Genomic DNA, 22868 nt, shown 5'->3' with positions numbered 1-22868 from the left:
ATATTAATAAAACCACACAGGTAGGCAGCCTAATGCAAACACAGATCTTTTAATCTTTTCCCTCTGATTACGTTTGCTACTTCTCCCCTCTCTTCCTCCTGTCTCTTTGTCAGATTGTTCGTTAACCACTGATTTAGTCCTGTCCTGTCCTGTCGTGGTTTCATCTAGCAGCTAGTATTATTTGCTTTGCTCTTACCTATGTTCTGCTCTGTATCAGTGCTGCGCTGGATAGAACTACTGCTGTGCTTCTTCTGTGTATGCTCCTGTGTGACCAGAGGCCTGCCACCATCTGTGCCAGAGCTTCCTCATTGAACTCTGCTTAAGCCTCTATCCAAGAAGAAATCTCCGTTGCTGATTACTGGCCTAATTTTTGGCTGTTTTCGTTGTGATTTTTTTTTTGTCAAGAAGATTTCTGTTTTTTATCCTACTGGTGGCTGCCTCATTTACCTTTTTATTAAAGAACCTATTGACTGTCATTTCGCTTTTGGGTCCTCTCTCACCGTATAACATAAATAGTCTTATAAATGGCAGACAGAACAAAATCAACTCTCCGAAGATGTACAGTATTGCAGATTTGAGTCGTTTGTGTTTGAATGAAGAGACCCCCATTGACCGACTAACATGAGCCTCATCTACAGAAGAAAGAATGAACTAAATGAATTAAACATTTTCAAAAAAAAGTTGAAAGCTGGGCATGATAAAATTTCTTACAAATGAGCAGAAATCTGACCAAATCAAAAGTTAAGCAATACGTAAAATCTATTTACAATCTGATAAACAAGAAGGCTGTTAAGTGTATTAATGTATGTAAACATTTCCATATTTTTGTGTAATTTATTTAATTCCTCTACCATTGTAATTTTGTATTTCTTTTTCTTTGTGTTCTCCTGCTTGCTGCTGTAAAAAGTGATAAAAATGTTTGAGTGAGTCAATAAAAAAGAATGAATCATTCTCGATCCGCATGGCATCTTAATTAATTTCCAGACATATGTATGCAATAATGTAAGGAAGATGTTTTCTCTTGTCTTTAATATACCACTATCCGCTTTTTTTTTTTTTTTTTTTGAAAAATATTATGAACAGTTAAACTGAGAACTGTTTGCAGAAAAATCTTTAAGGTCCTGCATCAGTGAACATTTGAACCTTTTTTAATAGTTGTGTTTGAGTCCCTCAATTGTCCTCAGTGTAAAAAAAAAATGGATCTCAAAATCATACAGTCACTGCTGGAAAGGGTTCAAATATTCAAAGATGCTGGAAAACTGAAGAATCTGCAGGACCTTAAAGATTTTTCTGAAGAACAGTTCTCAGTTTAACTGTTCAGAACAAACAAGGGACTCAGGCACAACCAACAGAAAAACAGTCGTGGACCATCCAGGTAACCACACACAGTATTAAGAACCAAGGGGTCCTTTTGTCTTTTTTTTTTTTTTGTCTTGTGGGCTATATGCAAACATATTTTATGTAAAATATCTTACTCAGGACAGTACTAAATAAAAATAACATGCATATAGTATGATCTCTCTTATTTTTTGAAAATTAATCACATTTCCACAGATTCTGCAAGGGGTTCCTAAACTTCCGCATGCCACTGTATTTCTATCAAGGAAAGTTATGCATGTACATTTTCATTTAAATGAGTATGTAGCAAGACCGGAAGTAAGTATGCACACACTCGCGTCACTGAAGCTCACCGGCGCCATCTTGTGCACCGACATAGATATATATCTATGGTACACCGAGCCCATTGGGCTACTTTGTGGCTGCGGGTTTACAGTTTTTACCAATTGCTTATACACGTTTTCAAAACTAAGTCTCCTTTTTTCAAAACTCTACACACATTTCTCAAAACTGCAAACACACAATACAAAATGCTTCACATCTCCTTCAAAATGCAGCACTGCATTCAAAATACCATAAACACATTTCAGAATGAAGCATTTGCATCAAATGGCAAACAGAGTGTTGTTTCCAAATGAGTAACACGTTACCATGTATTAGCTTTAAAGTGATTTACATTTTAAAACGTATTTACCTGAAACTTAATTCATTATAATTAACTTCCCAACATTGGCTGCCACTGGTGTGTATAATGTACTCTCCCCTCAGATTATCTCAACGATTTACAGTGCTTTTCAATTTCATTTGTAATGATCTTATTAATAGTTTAATTGCAAAATAACCATTTGAGAAATGTATGCATTACAGCATTACAAAATCAAACTTTAAACAAGAGTGCATCGACACATAACAATCAATAACAAAATAAAATGTAAGGAAAAGGATAAATGTAGGTCTGGGTGAAGAATAAGAATAAATGTAGGAAAGAATGAAGGAAAACAATAAATGTCTGGGTAATATGAACCAGATTCATAATACAAAACAATACATTTCCCAGTCCAAATGTAATCCTTCAAACATCAACTCTCAGACATTCCCTACATAACCATGTTGCTGGCTTCCTTTTTATGTGTGCACAGTTGTAGTGAACGTGGTCGCTGCATTTGATACAGATTATAATTTTTTCCAAAATCTGGCCTTTCGCAGTATTTGCAGGCTCTCTGTGATACCAAGACAGGGTCATGTCTTCTTGTCAGTAGTTCAGGCAACACACTCGGGATAAAGAGGTCCTCCTGCAAAAACTCTTCATTTCTTAGGATACGTTGCACACTGAACTCTTTCTTGGACCACAACACAAAGTCACAATATTTAACATCACACACAAACATGTGAAGTTGACTTTGATAGTAGTATGTTTGTAAATGCTTCAATGTGAATGACTTGTCCAGAGAAAACTGCTCGTCTTTTGTACATCCTTGAAGGCTGACGCTGTATTTGTAGGGACATTTTATGTCTATCACTCCTATCACGCCACAGCAGGTACATCTTGCTATCCCATGCAGTGAAGGCTTGTCTTGCCGTTTCCTCCATGTTCTTACCCCAGAGCACAGATGGTACATTTAACTGTTCTTTTATACTGCCTTATATTATTAAGGTATGTTTTGCTGATCTTGTCAGTCATGGTCAATTGGTGTAGTTTAGTGCTTGTGATTCGACCAGCCCTATAAGTGTACCAATCCTTTGACTTTTGACTGTTGCCATGTCACAAATTCCAGTTTCTCAGATTGATGAGGTTCCCTGAGTGTTATAAAATAAAGCAGTCAAAGGCTCAAGTAAGTCAGGATGCTCCTCTGAATCAGTGTCAGATGATGTGGTGTCTGTGTCACTATTTTCCAGGCTTGTCAGCACTGCAGCACAGGGGTCCACAACCTGCAGTTCCCTGATTTCATCATCTGTCAACACTGATAATAGAGCAACAAAAAGACACAGTTACTGTGCTGCATAATGTTCACATCAGAGCATTAACACATAGGTGTACAATATACAACAAACAAATGTAATTTCTAAAATAAGTAACCTGAAGACACACCCAGACCTATCCAAACTAACATAACAAATTATACTGATAATAATAAAACTGTGTCAGTAGGCATTTTCATCTCTGCATCACCAAGTAACACCTTTCTCATGCAACATTATGGTGTCAAAACACTATGGCAATAGGAAGCTTATCTAGGCTGTGTCAACTAGTACATGCCTCTGGGTGTGATACTATTTTTCCTAGCAGATGTTAAAGCTCCTGGAAGCTGCCTGTCTAGCCTCTTTAGTTTGTGGAAGCTGATTTCCCTCAATGGAGCTGGTCTGACTTCTTTCCTGCTGATGTCTTTCCACATGCACACTCCAGAAGTAACTGCTGCTTTCTCAGTCCTTCCCATCCTAACATTGAATAATATTGCAACTGTATGACTACAGCATGACCCAAGCCTGAAATGTCACAAAAACACGATAAACGCATTTGCTGTAGAAGCACGGACTCGAATACGGGAAGCGTTCACTCAGATGAGAGCGCAAAAACACGGCACAAAAATGAATGAAACATATTGCTGCAGCTTGAGACAGGCTATTTTAAAAGTAACTGTTCAAAAACAGGCCGCATTAAAAACGTGAAGCTGATCGCCAGTCGAAGTCACAATGAAAATATACAGTCTATGGTGCATGTTTATTATGATTATTAGGGTAATCTACAGGAAGCGCAAAAATACAATAGTGTGAGTTTAGCAGTGCGTCATGTATTCATTCAGATAATGCCTGTTATTTTCTTCTGAAGAAAAATATTTATATGTTCGTGGAACGAACTTCGTGGAACTTATCTTAAGAAATTTCTTAATTTATTTCTTAAGAAGATTTTCGTGAATCAGACCCCAGGCCTCTAAACCCAAATAACTATTGTTCTCTCTCTCTCTCACACACACTTCCAGTGCGGATGTTGAGCGCGAGTGGATGGAGTGGTGTGAGGTGGTGTAGAGCGGCGTGAGTGAACCCTTCTCGCTTTATTCTCTACGCTGGTTTTGTTTGTGTGTTTCCCTTTTCTCGCTGTTGTTACACCTAGGGCCGCGTGCTTTACGTTTTTTGGGAAGCATATTGGCCCAGCGGGGACAGGTGTTGTACTCACTCACGAGACGCCAAGTCTTTTTTGGGGAAGTGGTGGTCTAGTGGTTAGAGAGGTTGACTCCTAGGGTTGTGGGTTCCAGTCTCGGGCCGGCAATACCACGACTGAGGTGCCCTTGAGCAAGGCACCGAACCCCAACTGCTCCCTAATTCTGGATAGTGTGGATAAAGCGAATGGTTTGTTAGAAAAGGGGATTGTAGTTGTTGGAGAATTAGTTTCGGTCCTCCCACTTTCTTTACCTGACAAAAAAGTAATCTAATGTGCCACCTTTCGTGAGTTATGAGATATTAACGCAAGCTTTGTCACGTTATGGCAAGTTGGTGTCTCCAATAAAAAAGATACAGTAGCCTTTATTGAAACGTAGGAGATTCATCTACATGATCATTCCTGATGATGTGGATTTAGACTTAAAACTTAAGTTTAGGATTGATGATTTCAGCTACAGCATTTTTGTTACTACTGGAAAGATCAGGTGTTCTGGGTACAAAAAAATGGTTCATTTAATTCAGACCTGCCAGAATAAAAATATAGGTGAAACAGAGAATGAGAATGTGCAAGGTAGTGAAGATAAAGGTGTAGTGGAGGCCGCTGTAGCGGTGACAGGAGAAGACGCGGCTGTAATGTGATGGAGTGCTCCGGGGAGATTGAGGCAGAGGCAAACTGATCTCGGAGTGGGCAAACTGTGTCCGCTTCTAATGATATACCCTCAGCTACTGTTTCTCTGACAGATAAACAACAGGAAAGTAGTACAACCATTGAACCGATGCAAGTTGTTGTTAATGAAAATTGTAAGGAGGCACAGTTATCAATGGAGGATGGAAAGCTTCTTTTTAAGACCCCTCAAAAAAGAAAAATGAAAAACAAGTCACTAGATGCGAAAATAAGTAAAACTGACGAGTTACAAGGCAATGAAATGCAGGACACAGAGAGTGACAGCGATTCCGCTGAATGCAGTGTGAGTCTCTCACAAAGTGAACCAATTTCTCTTAATTATGAACTTGAGGACATAAAATTGTTCCTCAGATCAACAAAAAATAAAAGAGTACAAGTACAAGAATATTTCCCTGATCTGAAGCAATTTGTTGATAGAGCAAAGAATTTGATGGCTAGAAACTGCTTTACCAACAAAGGAGTTTATAGATTTAAAAAATTTTGAGAAACACCTGCGTTGCGCTGAATAATGATACTGTTTGCTCTGAAAATTAGGAATCATTTTTTTTTATTTGGCTTTGTAGGATGTATCTTTTCTTATTTTTCCTTTTTATAATGAGTGAAGTGCATCTTGCTTCTTTGAATGTTAATGGTGGAAAGAATAAAAAAAAAAAGATTGAATATTTTGAAGAAATGGAACAGAAAAGTATAGATATAGCTTTTTTACAAGAGACTCATAGTAGCTCCCCACATGGAAATTATCTATATAAACATATATGTTTAACCAGTACACCAAATCGAACTGAATTCAACACCAAATCAAACTTTAAACGGTTCGTGTCTCCAATACGCATTAATCCACAAATGATTTAAGCTGTTAACTTTTTTAATGTAGCTGACACTCCCTCTGAGTTAAAACAAACCAATATCCCGGAGTAATGCATGTACTCAAACAGTACACTGACTGAACTGCTGTGAAGAGAGAACTGAAGATAAACACAGAGCCGAGCCAGATAGGCTCGAAAGCACTCGAAAGCAAGATAAGCTTTGAAAGCACTTGCTAACAATTGTAACTCATTTGTGGAAGAAACATGAGCACACAGTATTCAACAATATATGCTATATCCCTTGAAAAATTGTGTGAACACACATTAACTGAGCACTAACAGCACTAATATGCAGTGACAGAACACACTTTAAAGTTTTATACAACAAAACACAAGTGGCTTCTCATTGCAGCTCACGAATTTCCTTACATTGTAAGCTGTTTTTTCATGAGAAATACCTGTTGGATGAACTGGAATGTGTTTTTCATAGATTTAGGGTAGTTGAGATGCAGTATGTATGCAAGTCCATACAGAATGCTCATAGCTTTTGGCAAGTCGTCAATATTGTCCATCACAACTTCTCCTTCAGTGATGGCCTTCGATGAGGCTGGATTGAGATGGAGAGAAGATGAGAGCCTTCATGCTCAATGAGGAGGATTCCAATGTCATCAGTAATCGTCAACAGAACCCTAAAAACATTAGAGCACAATCATGAAATTTCTCATTACATAACCATCAATAATGTTATGCAATTTGTTAAGACTGCTGGAGTTCTGTCTTCACAACGATTATTTTAATTTTGGTAACATGGACTTTTAATGCAGGAATAGAAACTTATGATGATCCATTAAAAACAGTTAACACAAAAATGAAAATCTGCCGGTAATTTACACATCCTCAGCCCATCCAAATTTTTCTTCAGTAGAACCTTAGAAAATTATTAGCTGAAACAGTGGTCCTTGGTGATTGATATAAAACAGTCAATGGAAACAATTTTTGATAGTTAAAAAAAAAAATATATTTTTTTAATGTATCTGTTGGAGCTATTTAGTGCTGTGTTTAGATTTCATTTTTGATAAATTTATTCATTTTTTATTTAATTATGATTAAATTAGTTTTTTAGCGTTTTGTTAGTTTATTATTTGTTTTGTTTGTTTCATGCACGCTAGGGGGCACTATAGGTAAGCACACGGCAGGGTTTAGCATGCACCAGGTTAGGCATATGGTTTTTTACCGGAGTGGGAGAGGCACAGGAAATTTTCTTTTTTCTGTGTTTGCTCGACTTCAGTCAAAAAATAAATCACGTTTTTCTTGAATTTTAATACTTGTTTGAACCTGATGTTTTTCCCACCCGTGTACACCAAAACCCACGGTGCATCAGTAGTCTTTAGATTTTGTTTGATTTGAACTTTGACTTGAGATTTTTGATACTTTGTTGACAAACGGCCACTATATCAAGTAAAAAACCAGCCTTTGAACTCTTCAATACTGGACTTATCGGATCGCTTGGATGTGGATTTGTGGACAAAGGACATTAAGCATATTTTAGATTCAGCCGAGGTGGCGACAGGGCGCATTCCGGCCCAGACCACACAGGACATTCAACCTTCTCAAAAGAAACCGGTAAGTCAGTGATATAACTGTTTAGAGCCGTAATGGAAAACGGCCAAGCGAGTGGAGTTTGACAGTATTTCACAAGGAGTCGGTTGAATGTCGCACGTCTACCTTTACGCATGGCTACGTGCCTTCATTCATGCATAAAAAGTCCGGCAGTGTGTGTTTGTTTAATGAAGAGGATCTGATGATCAATAATCATCGTGTGTTTTGTAAACCTGCTCTCTTGTGCATCAATGAACTGTGTGATTTGTTAAAAAAAAAGGAAAATAAATAAAAGAAACGGAAATGTCTGACGTTGGTGCAAACGACACTGAAAAGCCAAAAAAGAACTGTTAAAATGTCTGCTAAAGGTATAGAATATAGTGTGATGACACTCCAGGAAAAAAGGAGTGAAAAATGCAAACAGGCCAAAAGGTGTATGAAACACATGAATGAGTTAATGACATCAAAGGAAAATGTTGATTCAATAAAGAATGAGCTTTCTGTGTTTGTAAGGTGTTGCGAAGACGCACATGATGTCCATAAATCTTTTATGAGTCTACCTTTGCCCAAAGATGAAGTTGAAAGACAAAGTAAATATTTCACGGACAAAATGACATAATATCGTGATTTCACTGAGAAGGTAAAAGGATGGCTCTCTGATGCGCATGATTCACGTGCTGAGCCAAATAAAGATACTCCTGATGATCAATGCAATGCTAATGAAATAAATCCTGAAGATAGTGTCTCCAATATTTCAAGTGTAAAAACGAGCTTTGAAAAAGCACACTCTCAACTATCACGGACTTCTTCAACGTCATCTGCGCGCATTAAAGCGGAGGCCGACAAGGCAGCGCTTGAGGAGCGTGTCGCTGCGCAGAAAAGGAAACATCAAATAGAAGCGCAACAGGAAAAACTAAGGAGAGAAATGGAGCAACTTGAGCTTGAAACGGAATTGGCAGCAACAAAGGCAGAGCTTCATGTTTTGGAAACCAGGTCACAGTGTGGCTCAAAATGTTTAGTTATGTTTAACTTAGTATGTTTAGTTGTTTAGTATTAATTCTTATTATAAAAGGAATAAGCCACAGGGAGTGAGTGATTTAAATCACTCACTCCCGACGCCAGTGTTGGCCGACGCCAACACTTTTGTCCCAGATATCATGAATGGCAATGATCATGTTCTTGGTTTGTCTGCTTCTGGACTCCAACCATCAGTTGTTAAGCCTAAACAAAGACAAAGTAAACAAATGGATGAAATGACATTAAAGGCCGATGCTCCAGTTCATGTGATGCAAATTGTAAATGGAGTGCACATGGGACATGCTCACCATCAGACAGTGAAGTGACATTCAGCCAAGTATGGTGACCCATACTCACAATTTGTGCTCTGCATTTAACCCATCCGAAGTGCACACACACAGAGCAGTGAACACACACACACACTGTGAGCACACACCCGGAGCAGTGGGCAGCCATTTATGCTGCGGCGCCCAGGGAGCAGTTGGAGGTTCGATGCCTTGCTCAAGGGCACCTAAGTCGTGGTATTGAAGGTGGAGAGAGAACTGTACATGCACTCCCCCACCCACAATTCCTACCGGCCCAGGACTCGAACTCACAACCTTCCGATTGGGAGTCCGACTCTCTAACCATTAGGCCACGACTTCCCCTTAAAAACAACTATCAAAATGATTTTTTAAACATTATGCAAAATCAAAATGACATTGCTGCTTTGCTAGTCCAACAAAATCTGTGTGCTGTCCTCCCAGCCAGGAACATCTCTGTGTTTGATGGAGACCCTCTCCAATACAGATCTTTTATCAGAGCTTTTGAAAATGGGGTGGAGGCTAAAATAGATAAATGGAGTGATCGTTTACATTTTCTTGAACAGTACACCAGGGGGCAGCCAAAGGACCTGGTGCACAGTTGTCAGCATTTACCATCAGAGCAGGGATACCACAGAGCCAAAAGTCTTCTTGCAGAGCACTTTGGAAATGAACACAAAATTGCTGCTGCATATATGGAAAAGATACTTAACTGGACACCTGTAAAAAGCGAGGATATTAAAGGGTTGCAATCATTTTCTTTGTTTCTGCGTGGATGTGCAAATTTAACAGAACAGTTGATGCACATGAAAGAGCTGGACTTACCATCAAACATGAGGAGTATCATCTTAAAACTTCCCTATAAATTAAGGGAGAGAAATGTTGCTTGTGATCTGCAAGAACGAAGAGGTGATAGGGCAACGTTCACTGATCTGGTGGGATTTATAGAAAGACAAGTCAAGATTGCTTCTGATCCAGTCTTTGGTAACATCAAAGACCTACAGCTCACCAACTCCAAAACATCAAATGCCAGTCACTTCAAACAAAGGAAAAGAGGGAGCAGTTTTGCCACTAATGTCACTGCAGTCAAAGAAGGAGTTATAACTCAACATACAGGAAACAATGCCAGACACTTTACTCTCAATTGCCTGTTTTGTTCACAAGGTAATCATTCATTGGATCAATGCTCACAGTTCGAAATGAAAGTACACAGGGACAAGATTAATTTCATTAAAGAAAAAAGAATCTGCTTTGGATGTCTGAAAGTGGGCCACATAAGTAAAGATTGTAGAAAACATTTGGACTACAATGTGTGTCACCAAAAGCACCCAAGTGTCCTTCATATAGAGCGGCAGGATAAAGGAACATCCTCCAATCAACAGTCTGTGAGCTCAACAAATGTTTCACCTTCAGTGTCTCAGACTTGTGGCCATATTGGGGCTGGTCATAAAGATGCCTCAATTTTTTTTATTGTTCCAGTCAAAGTCAAGAGCCAGAAGAGCAACAAAACTGTGCAGACATATGCTTTCTTGGATCCCGGGAGTTCAGGAACATTTTGTACAGATAGTTTGGCAAGAAGATTGAATGTAAAGTGTAAAAGGACAAGTATTTTGTTAAGAACAATGGGTCAAAAGAAGATTGTAAATGCTCATATGCTGTCCGGTCTTGAAGTGTCTGGGATAAATATGAATTCAATTCAATTCAATTCAAGTTTATTTGTATAGCGCTTTTTACAATACAAATCATTACAAAGCAACTTTACAGAAAATTATGTTTCTACAATATTTAGTAGTGGCTAGTAGTTTGTGCACGTTTGACAGGATTTTAGAAAAATAAAAATAATAATAATAATACAAGACGTAGTCAGCTAGATGATGAACTATCAATATTATTAATTAATAGTAATTATAGGATGCAGTCACACATGTAGCAATAATTGTTAGTTCTGTTTGTTGATTCAAGGTTAGCATCATCTGGGGTCCTCTGAGGGTCAGCATCATCTCTTCTCAGGTGTTCTGGATCCAGACTGGAGCTTGTGTAAATCCTAGTTACATCCCGTGGCAAAACATAGAAACAAAATAGAGACATCATTAGCATAGCTGCTGATCCAACAAAGTAAAATTAGTTTAACCCAAGCTAAAGAATAAAAATGCAGATGCAACTACACTCACAATTTAAGAGATACATTATTCGAATGCTTGGCGAAAGAGATGCGTTTTTAATCTAGATTTAAACAGAGAGAGTGTGTCTGAACCCCGAACATTATCAGGAAGGCTATTCCAGAGTTTGGGAGCCAAATGTGAGAAAGCTCTACCTCCTTTAGTGGACTTTGCTATCCTAGGAACTACCAAAAGTCCAGCGTTTTGTGACCTTAGTACGTACACAGTACGTTTTTCTCTAACCTTTTTCAATTTGATGGGGGCAACAGCTTCTAATGTATTAGAGAAAATAGTGCCCATGTTGTCAGTAATTTCGTCTAATTCATGTGTATTTTTGGGTACAAATAGCAGTTGAGATAGATCAGGCAGGTTATTTGCGAATCTGTCTTTGGTGGCTGGAACAATAGTTCTGCCCAGACGGTAACGCTGAGACATATAGTTAATATCAGTTATACGCAGCATGCACGATACAAGGAAATGGTCTGTAATATCATCACATTGGGGTACAATATCTATAGCAGTAAGATCGATTCCATGCGATATAATTAGATCTAGTGTATGATTAAAACGATGAGTGGGCCCGGTGACATTTTGCTTGACTCCAAAGGAGTTTATTAGGTCAGTAAACGCAAGTCCTAATGTATCATTTGCATTATCAACGTGAATATTAAAATCTCCCATGATTAGCGCCTTATCAACTGTAACTAGAAGGTCTGAGAGGAAATCTGCAAATTCTTTTAGGAATTCTGTATACGGCCCTGGTGGTCTATACACAGTAGCCAGAGCAAGAGATACATTAGATTTCTTTTGCATGTCTGACAGTGTAACATTTAGCAGAAGTATTTCAAAAGAGTTAAACCTGTATCCTGTTTTCTGGGTAACATTGAGAATATCACTATATATTGTTGCAACACCTCCTCCACGACCAGTCTGACGGGGCTCATGCTTATAACAGTAGTTTGGTGGAGTAGACTCATTTAGACCAAAATAATCATTTGGTTTTAGCCAGGTTTCAGTCAAGCAGAGTACATCAAAACTATTTTCTGTGATCATTTCATTTACAATAACTGCTTTGGGTGTGAGTGATCTAATATTTATGAGCCCAAACTTTAAAAATTGTTTTTGTTCATTTACTTTACATTTTTCTGGTTTAATTACGATAAGATTTTTTTTAGATCCTACATTATATTTTGACCTCACTATTCGGGGAACAGACACAGTCTTAATAGTTTTTACAGCACAAGTACTTTTATCATTTAAGCGGGTGGAACAAAACTCATCATAATAGTTATTAGAGAATTGTCTTACTAGTCACATGGAGCGAAGTGTCCTGGAGATGTTGTCAGAGAGCAGCTCCGCTCCGATTCTGCTGGGGTGTAATCCATCAGCGCGAAACAGCCTAGGACGCTCCCAGAAAAGATTCCAGTTATTAACAAATAGCAGTTTCTGTTCTTTACACCATGACAACAACCATTCATTTAAAGCAAAAAGTCTACTGAACCTTTCGTGTCCTCGTCGATACGTGGGCAGTGGTCCTGACACGACGATCGTCGCCGCGGGCGTCGTGCTGCGAACCGTCTCGATCAGGCTGCTGAAGTCCCTCTTCAGCGTCTCCGTCTGCCGCAGCGTGGTGTCGTTAACCCCGGCGTGAAGCACGACCGCTCTGGGGCTCTCGTCGACCTTCAGGATCGCGGGTATCTGCGCAGAAACATCGAGAACACGAGCACCAGGCAAACAATGAGTGTGCACTTTACCTTCGGCTAACGTAGCACTTACGTGTCGGACGATGGAGTCTCCGATGATCACAGCGTCGCGTCCTGTCTCGCGGAGGGGAGCGAAGCGGTTCCGGATGGAGATGTCGAAGGCAGGAGGGGGAGAAGTCGTCGCCCGGGACCCGGCTCGCGTCCTCCGCTGTGGATGCACCCAGGGTCCGTGGTGTCCCGGCGTCGCAGTGAAGGACATCTGGGAAGATCGCGTCCTGGGTGCACCGGGCCTGTGCAGAGAAACACACGGAGTAGACGTGGTGGGACTGTTAACAGATCGCTGTATACTTACCCCGGACTTGTGAGCGTCAGCCCGGGATGATTCCAGCGCGGTTCTCCGCTCTCTCAGCTGGGCCTGCCTCACCTCCAGGTCGCGAATCTGCTTTCCCACGGCCTCGAGCTCGAGCTGCACAGAGTGGAGACATTCATCCGCCATTAAAGCAAGTAACAGTGAGTACAGCAGTGGTAATGTGTGTGAATAGAGTATTAGCAATGTTAGCGCAGTTAGCTGCAACCACGCCGCTGATGCTAACGGGCTAAAAGCTAATAGCGGACCCGGGAGATCAAAATAAAACTAGTGATAGCGAGGCGCTCTGATTGTTTTTGTTGTAGAATACAATAGAGGATATATTCACACGTTATATAAACGGAAACGATGATGTATACAATTGATTTTTGAGTTAAAAATAGTCAATGAAAAGAATATAGTGACGGAGCTCAAACGCAGTACAGCCGCCAACAACAAACAGGAAGTGACGTCTTTTTGAATGATTTTATTGAGTTACCTGGCGTCTTAACGCAAAGGATATGCCTGTTTCCACACTCAATATTCCACGACAAGAAGATTTGGAACAGTGGTCTTATCTCAAGGCTGTTAAGCTTCATGACATTGATGAAGGCATTGATTTGCTCATTGGAACGGATGCACCAAAAGTGATGGAGCCCTGGGAGCTAATCAACAGCCAGGATGAGGGACCTTATGCTGTCTGAACCAGAGTTGGGTGGGTCATTAATGGTCCACTTCTTGATGGGAGCAACAGGAATAAAAGTGATTACTCTGCTGTAACATCAAACAGAATTTCTGTTGAACATCTTCAGGAATTGCTGGTTAAACAGTTTAACTATGACTTTAATGAGAGGTCATCGGATGAGCAGCTTGAAATGTCCAGAGAGGATGTAAAGTTTATGAACGTTATGAACAACACCACAAAGTTAATTGGAGACCATTATTGCATTGACTTACCTTTCCAGGAGGAAAATCCCCTGCTGCCAAACAATCGTTGCGTTGCAGAACAGCGCCTCCAGAGCTTAAAAAGAAAGTTTGTCAAGAATGGTCAGTTCAAGGAACAATACATCACATTTGTAAATGACATGGTGAAGCAAGGATATGCTGAGCTTGTACCTTCTGATCAACTAAAGCAGAGTGATGGAAATGTTTGGTATCTTCCTCATCATGGGGTTTATCATCCCAGAAAGGGTAAGCTGCGATTTGTTTTTGACTGTGGAGCAGCATACAGAGGCACATCACTGAACTGTCAGCTGTTGCAGGGCCCTAATTTAACAAACTCTTTAATCGGGGTCCTTGTTCGATTCAGACAAGAGCCTGTTGCAGTGATGGCCGACATTCAAGCAATGTATCACCAAGGTCAATGTTTCTGGAAAGCATATCAACTTTCTCCGCTTTCTCTGGTGGCCTGGTGGAGATACTTCACATTCTCCAGAGGAACATCGCATGAAAGTACATTTGTTTGGAGGCAGTATCAAAATATGCATTGAGGAGAACTGCAGTTGATAATGCCCAACATTTCCCTCTTGAAGTGGTAAATACAGTCAAAAGCAATTTTTATGTTGACGACTGCTTGAAATCAGTGGCCTCAGAGGAGGAAGCAGTGCAACTCGTTAAGGATCTGACTGCACTTTGTCACAAAGGAGGATTTAATCTTTCAAAATGGATCAGCAACAGCCGAACAGTGTTGCTGTCAATTGCTGAAGACTGTAGAGCAAAGGAAGTGATGGAGCTGGATTTGGACGCAGACCAACTTCCAATGGAGCGAGCATTGGGACTACAGTGGTGCATTGAAACCGACAAATTAAAGTTTAGGACCTCATTACAGGAACAGACAGCCACAGACCAGAAGAGGTATTTTGTCTGTGGTCAGCTCACTGTATGACCCATTAGGATTTTTAGTCCCATTTACTATTCCAGCCAAACTGTTGTTACAGGAGCTTTGTAGAAGAGGATTAGGGTGGGATGAAGCCATTCCTCATTCCCTCTCTAAAAGGTGGTTTGAATGGTTGGAGGATCTCCAGAAGATGGCTGAGTTCAATGTGAATCGCTGTATTAAATCCGGAGATTTTGGAGACCCTGACACAGCACAGCTTCACCACTTTTCTGACGCCAGCCAAGTTGGATATGGAACAGTGTCGTATTTGAGACTGAAAAAGAATGACAGAGTTCAGGTTGCATTTCTGTTGGTAAAGGCCAGAGTTGCTCCACTAAAGCAGACAACGATTCCTCGACTGGAACTCACAGCGGCGATTCTTGCAGTCCGCATTGATAAAATGCTTCAAAAGGAGTTGCAACTGAAACTGGAGAAGTCAGTTTTCTGGACCGACAGCGCAACTGTTCTTAAATACATCTGTAATGAAACTAGGCGATTTCACACTTTTGTCGCAAACAGCGTTTCTCTCATCAGAGACGCAGCAAGTGTTCATCAGTGGAGATATGTTGGATCAAAGGAGAATCCGGCAGATGATGCATCAAGAGGAATGAGGGCAGAGACTTTCCTAAAAGGCAGGAGATGGATAAATGGTCCAGAGTTTCTTTGTGAGCCAAAGGAGGTTTGGCCTAAGTTGGATGCTGATCTCGATGCGATTCCTGTAAATGACCTAGATGTCAAAAGGGATTTGACAGCAAACTCTGTTGTTGTGGATTGTGAGTGTGCCACAGATCGCCTGCTTTATTACTTTTCATCTTGGAAAAGACTAAAAAGGTCTGTTGTTTGGTTGCTGAGGGTTAAGAGAGCTCTTGTGTTATTGGGACATGAGAGGAAGGAGTTGTGTGCCTCTGCAGACTTCAACAAGGACGAGCTGGAGACTCAAGGACTTGTAGTGGAAAGGAAAATTTAGAGCTTTAAAACCATGTTCAAAGGACAGAGTCTGATTCCTGATGATTTTGTGAAAGCAGAACATGCAATCATTCAGTATGTTCAAGAACATAAATTTAAAGCTGAAATTGCCTTATTGAAGAGTGGCTGCAAAAGTGTTTCCAAGGGGAGTCCGCTGTACAGACTAGATCCTGTGATGGATGATGGAATCCTCAGAGTAGGTGGTCGGCTGGGTCGAGCAGCAATGCCAACAGAATCCAAACATCCTGTCATTCTGTCCAAAGATCTGCATGTATCCAAACTGATTCTGTGCCATATTCATCAACAACTGGGGCATGCAGGAAGAAATCACATACTGGCTAGGCTGTGTCAGAGGTATTGGCTCATTAATGCAAATTCCGCTGCCAGGAAGGTGATATCTGAATGTTTGGTCTGCAGACGCAATAGAGGAAAGCTTCTTGAAGAGAAGATGGCAGACTTGCCTGAGGAAAGGGAGTTGCCTGATAGAGCCCCTTTTACGGATGTAGGAGTCGACTATTTTGGGCCTATCGACGTTAAAAGAGGCAGGAGTCTTCTTAAAAGGGATGGAGTGTTCTTCACATGTTTCAACAGCCGTGCTGTGCATTTGGAGGTGGCACATACGCTGGATACAGATTCCTGTATAAATGCTGTCCGAAGGTTCATCTGTAGGCGAGGCCCAGTCTCCTCAATTAGGTCTGACAATGGTACAAACTTTGTCAGAGCTTTGTCAGAAAGTCAGAAAGTCTGGCTGGGTTAAATCATGGAAACATTCAGAGAGCTTTTGTTGAGGATGGCATAAAGTGGAACTTCAACACAGCTGCAGCTTCCCATCACAGCGGTATGTGGAGCGCTTGATTCGTTCAGTGAAGAGTGTTCTCACTTCAGTTCTCAAACAAAGTTATGGACGATGAAGGACTCCATACTGTGTTCTGTAAGGCTGATGCCATATTAAATGACAGACCAATTACAAAGGTCTCTGATGACCCAGATGACCTGGAGGCACTCACACCTAGTCACATTCTGACATTAAAAGGCAAGCCAGTCATGCCACCAGGATTATTTGACCACAGTGACCTGTACATCAGGAAGAGGTGGAGGCAAGCACAATATATTGCAGAACTTTTCTGGAAGAGATGGATTGCTGAATACTTACCAATGATGCAAGAGAGACAAAAGTGGATAAGACCAAGGAGAAGTCTCACTCCTGGAGACATCATCCTCATTGCAGATGCCACAGCCCCAAGAGGATCTTGGCTGATGGGGAGAATTTTGGACATGAGAGCAGATGCAAGTGGCCTGGTGCGTTCTGTGCGCCTTCGTACAAGAACCAGCATTCTGGAGAGGCCAGTGACCAAGATCTGCCTGCTGCTGGAAGCAGGGGTGTGACTCCATGGACTCTCTCTTTCTTGCTTTTTCTCTCCCTTTTTGTCGCTATCTTTCTTTGGTTTTGTTTTAGGTTCACCACAAGGAAGACCGGAAACCGAAGCTGATGTATGATATGCTATATCTAGTTATAGGTTAGGGTTGAGTGAATACCTTTGGGAGATTGACGTAATTGTGATTTAATGCACAATTAGGGGCCGGAGTGTTGGAGCTATTTAGTGCTGTGTTTAGATTTCATTTTTGATACATTTATTCATTTTTAATTTAATTATGATTAAATTTCTGTTAGCATTTTGTTCGTTTATTATTTGTTTTGTTTGTTTCATGCACGCTAGGGGGCACTATAGGTTATTTAGGTAAGCACACGGCAGGGTTTAGCATGCACCAGGTTAGGCATATGGTTTTTTACTGGAGCGGGAGAGGCACAGGAAATTTTCTTTGTTCTGTGTTTGCTCGAGTTTTTCTTGAATTTTAATACTTGTTTGAACCTGATGTTTTTCCCACCCACGTACACCAAAACCCACGGTGCATCAGTGGTCTTTTGATTTTGTTTGATTTGAACTTTGATTTTTGTTACTTCGTTGACAAACGGCCACTATAGTTTCAAAATTAATACCTGTGGATACTCCTGACCATACACTGAGGTCTTACGAAGTAAAACAATTGGTCTGAGTAACATCCAAAACCTCTGCAAGCAGTCCTGAGTGCATTTACAACACAGGGTTTTTCCTACATTGAAAATTTTTTGGCAGCCGCCAAAGCCTTATTTGATCTGTAATTGGGTTTTGTGAGTGAAGCAGGCTACTGATGGTGTGACGGAGAGAACGAGCACAGCGCCCCTCCCCCGCGCGGGCACTCTCCATCTTCAGTTCTGTCTTTTCTCTCTCCCTCACATCAAAATCAGCTGATCCCAGGGTCGTCGCTAGTGGGGTGAAAGTTGGTGACGATTATAGGGGCACACGGCTGAGGGGGTGCCCCTGGAGATCTCAACCGTCTGGCTGAGGCCAGCCTAAAAATACGCTCAGGACAGTTGACAGGCCACTGCTGCTTGTGGTCACAAAAGCTTACCATTTTCACATGTTGTTAAACCTTGCCACTTGTCGATTTAAACATTAATAAGCATAGGTGTGATCGACAAAGGACAAAAAAGCAGGAAACTATACGGTGCACTTACCCCCCCCCCCACCACCACCACCACACGCACACAGTGACATAATTTATATAGTATAATAATAAATTAATAAAAAATATTGTACTTGTTTTTTGTTTAAATGAATTTATAAAATAATTAATTAAAAAAGGGAAGAAAAATTTAAATACACATCTAAATTAAATGATTGAACAAAAAAAAAAAATCATAAAAGGAGTAATGTGGGAAATATGCTTCAAAGACTGGGCAAAATAGGGATGAAATCCAAAAAATCTGTCAATAACTTGCTGCTGACGTGCATGAAAACTAGCCATTTATTGGGCATTTCTTGTCCTCCCAGATGATTTGTTTTTCCTTATTTCTATGGTGTCCTTTACATCTATTAAAAATTACATCTTTATTTGCCTCTATATTTTTGAAAGGTATCTTTTCTTGTGTTTTTGTTCGGCCATTTTGTCAGTGCTTTATTATAGACTTCTATGATTGCTAATTCACAACAAAAGACGATTATTAGGTTTAACGTTCAGAATACGATTCCATAGGTTATATTTCAGCACGAATTTTGCGAATGGACAGCGACTCTTAAGTAGCACGTAGAATGCGTTCATGTCAAGTAAAGTTTTTGGGAAAAGCGCATGGATTTGCGGAGAGCGTTTATAACCTTGCACGTTGAGAGCGCTTTTCAGAGCTAAGATACATTGTTATCGGGAAACTCGACCCACATCAGATTTAAGCATTCATTAAAGTGAATCGGTTCAAAGGAGTCATTAGTTCGCAAATCGGACGAGTCATTAGTGGACAGATATGCTCATATGCTCCTCGCATATAACGATACTCCCAAATATATTTTTAGGTCACACAGATTAAATTTCAGGAGCATATGCGACAAAAATGTTGGCAATTTCGAGCCTTGTAGAAGCTGCTAAACTTTCTAGCTAGAAGTAAGCAATAACCAACATGGCGTTACTTTGCTAAGTTAGCCCAGAATCGTTTAACATTAATGTTATGGAATCATGACAAAAGTGATCAATTGATTGGTCAAATTTTACTAGACCTGCATATAAAAATTAAAGACAATATATTGGATTTGCTTACATGAATCACCCGTGTTCACGGTCTTCGTCAGTCAACTGAAGCTGTTCACGTGAGTAGATGGTTGGGTGTGTGCGCATTCAGAACGGTGCGCGTACACTTTGAACTTCAATCGTGACAAATTATTGGACTACTTGCGGAGTGACATGACGACATGATTCAAAGGCACAAAAAACGTTGACAGCGGTGAGCGATCATTATGTTTACTAATACCCGACCCATCGCAACTGCCTACACCCCGAACCACCCCCCCTCCACCCCCCCGGACTATTTTTTATTTTTTTGCTTGATTTACGAGAGCATCATTTTCAGGTCGGAAAAGCCATATTTCCGGATTTTTCCAGAAGAATCACACCCCTGAAAAAGAGTTTAAAGCATTCAAACACAGGACGCGGAAAAGCTGAACTGAGAAGCTGTTACTCGCGCGCTGTGTTCGTTGCGCACGCGGAGAGAGAGCCGCGTATAGCGGACAGCAACACTGAACTGAGCTCTCCTTTGTGAAGTTCTCCTCGAACTTCCTCCTGCACCTGAACGAACAACTAATCCCGCAGTTTAATCGCAGTTTAAACAAACAGAAAAGGATGTGAAAGAGCCCAATTCAGCACTGAGGTGTTCTGGTGTTCAGAGCTCATCCAGAGAGAGGCGTCTCAAAACGCTTGACCTTGAACACAGAATTTGCCTTATTATGCTCTTGTACCGTCAAATACAAATACAATTTGACGTGTATTATATTGGATGGATTCATTGTCTCTTAAAGTGACCGCGCCTAATTTAGCTTTATAGCTGCTGTAATGTTAATCCAAGAAAATGAAAGAAAGAAAATCACACACTGCTCTTGACTGAATTACTTTGTAGTTTTAACAAGAATTAATGCACAGTCGAACCAGCAATTATTCAGACACCAGATATATTTTTTTATATATTTTTTTACTAGTAGGTGCAGGAGACTATAATACATTTATGCAGATGAGTATAGCAAAATAAAGGAAACTGCGACATATTATACCCAAAAATTCTTCATACAGTGGACCACTAGGTGAAATTGATTAATAATAATAATAATAATAATAATAAAATTGGGACCAAAAATTATTCAGCACCATATAAAAAAAAAAAAAAAATCTATAGTTATGAGGTGTTTTGTGTGTGTGTGTGTGTGTGTGTGTTGACAAATCTTTCACGATGTCCTAACAGCCAGGATTCCCACACAACACATCCGCTGAAGTCTGATTTGTGAATTAATGACTCCTTTGAGCCGATTCATTATAATGAATGGTTAAAGCAATTGGTCTGCCCGTCAGTGTCTGAATCGATGTATAACAAATCATTACTTCTTAGAAGAACATACACATCTGAAATGAGAAAGTAAGTGTGCTTACCCCAGTGTGCTTAGCAAGAGTTTTAAGTAAAATTTAGCCTTAATAATCCACAGTATGTATAGGCCTATGACAATGTGTAGTAAATTACCTATAAAATAATTTAGTTTAAAGTTAGACTGGAGTGAGATGACTGGAGTTGCTAGCTAGCTGCTAATTTTATTAAATTTTATATGGTAAAAAAATACACTATTACACCTTTTAACATTACGTTTTTAATTGATATGATTATACTAAAATAATTATCAGGTCTACCAAAAAAGGATTTTATCTTTCTTAACTATGAAAGCCAGTCATGGAAAAATCACAGCTTTTTTTGCAAAGAGGGCAAGAAAAGATGACAGTGATCATTTTTTCATGAATAGCATAAAAAAAACTGTTTCTTTGTATTTGTTTTAAATTTAACATTTATTATCAATATTGAACTTGCGGATCATGTGGGTACTAGGGTACTCTTTGCTGTGTGTGGATGACCATGTCGGTGAGCCAACACCGAAGACCAATTTTGACCCAGGAAAAACCCTGCAACAGTCTGGAGCGTGAGTTTCCTGTCGCATATAATGTATGCACAGTAGCAAACTCACACATGAGCAATCTTCCTGAAGCTGACTGCACAAGCAAATGATTTTTAGTGTATTTAGTGTTTTAGTGTGTATATAGGTTGTGGGATCCAAGATAAGTACACGCAAGTACCATTTTGATGATGACCAATACAACACACACTGCATGCTCTCCAGACATTTGTGAACATGCTCAGGACTGTGTGCCGGAGCTGTGGATTAAAAGGTAATAATGCTGAAAATAATGTTAAGGTTCGTGCACTGACTGATTGTTTTGCTTCATAACACCTCAATGTATCATCAGGAGACACAGGTATTAATTTTGTTTGTTTGTTTTTTACTCCAAGTGATGGTAGCCATTGACTTGCATTAAATGTATCAACAAGGACCACAGTTTCAGCTAAAAATCTTTAAAGTTTAAATTTTACTTAAATTTAATTTCTTTGAACTATACTTACAACTGTATTTCAAAAATTAACTCAAAGACTTGAGTCCAAAGGGTTTGTAACGACATAAGGGTGAGCAAATGTTGAATGAGCTAAACCTTTAAGCAAACAGATCCACCAAAGATGTTAAAACAGCTATTGTAATAATTTAATGGTTTTAGGCTTTCTCAGAGGTTGTATAAAACACAGGAACTATCAATTAATGGTGAAATGATTATGTTTTTATGTTCTTTTAGATATTCTGAGAGAAAAAAAGAGGTTACTTACAAAGAATACTTTATAGAAATGTGTAGGTTTGTGGCCAAAGACGATCGGGAGTCCTCTGAACACCAGAGACATCAGTTTGCTCTTTAGTCTGTTAGGGAATAAAATGAATCACTGATTAATAAAATGAAAGAAATTATCACAAGAAAGCAGAACCAATCAAGCACAATTTTGATTGCATTACACAACCAATTGTAAACATTTTGTGATGCATTTTCAGAACTTAAACTGTTAAAAATTATGCAATGCAAGTCTATATCGGATATAGACAAACCTTGATTTGTTGTGAAAGCTGTCAACAGCTGACCAACTTTCTCTCACCTAGACTGAAATATCTCAGTTAGACAAAGACTATGTCGGTCAATTATTTCATGCTTAAGATTCTTGCACACAATCCTATAACATTAATTATAGCTCCAAGAACACCTAAGACAGAGAAAAAAAGTGTTAACGTTACATTTCAAGACTAACTGAAACGTTCAGCATAAACTTTTAGCATGAAAGCATAATTAGAAATGACAGATTTGAAGGTGTCTTGAATGAATGTAACCTTCATAAAAAAATCAGATTTAATATCAATAAACCTACAAATAACAACATGCTTAAAATAAATATTTATACAACTACAAATAATAACATGCTTA

The 22868-nt window shown here is 39.7% G+C and overlaps 1 long non-coding RNA gene across 1 annotated transcript; it reads right to left on the bottom strand.

Annotated features, from left to right (window-relative positions):
• Nucleotides 1-2946: 2946 nt before the first annotated feature.
• LOC132130667 (uncharacterized) lies at nucleotides 2947-22668 on the bottom strand. The gene is made up of 3 exons (XR_009428754.1): nucleotides 22499-22668; nucleotides 22228-22315; nucleotides 2947-3299 (listed from the first exon to the last, which is right to left on the bottom strand). It is a non-coding gene; the product is annotated as an uncharacterized LOC132130667 (long non-coding RNA).
• Nucleotides 22669-22868: the final 200 nt, after the last annotated feature.

This window comes from Carassius carassius, chromosome 47 (assembly GCF_963082965.1).
Source record: "Carassius carassius chromosome 47, fCarCar2.1, whole genome shotgun sequence".
In the NCBI taxonomy this organism is placed as follows: domain Eukaryota; kingdom Metazoa; phylum Chordata; class Actinopteri; order Cypriniformes; family Cyprinidae; genus Carassius; species Carassius carassius.
The sequence above is the reverse complement of the archived record's forward strand: the minus strand, read 5'-3'. Positions and strand labels throughout refer to the sequence as shown.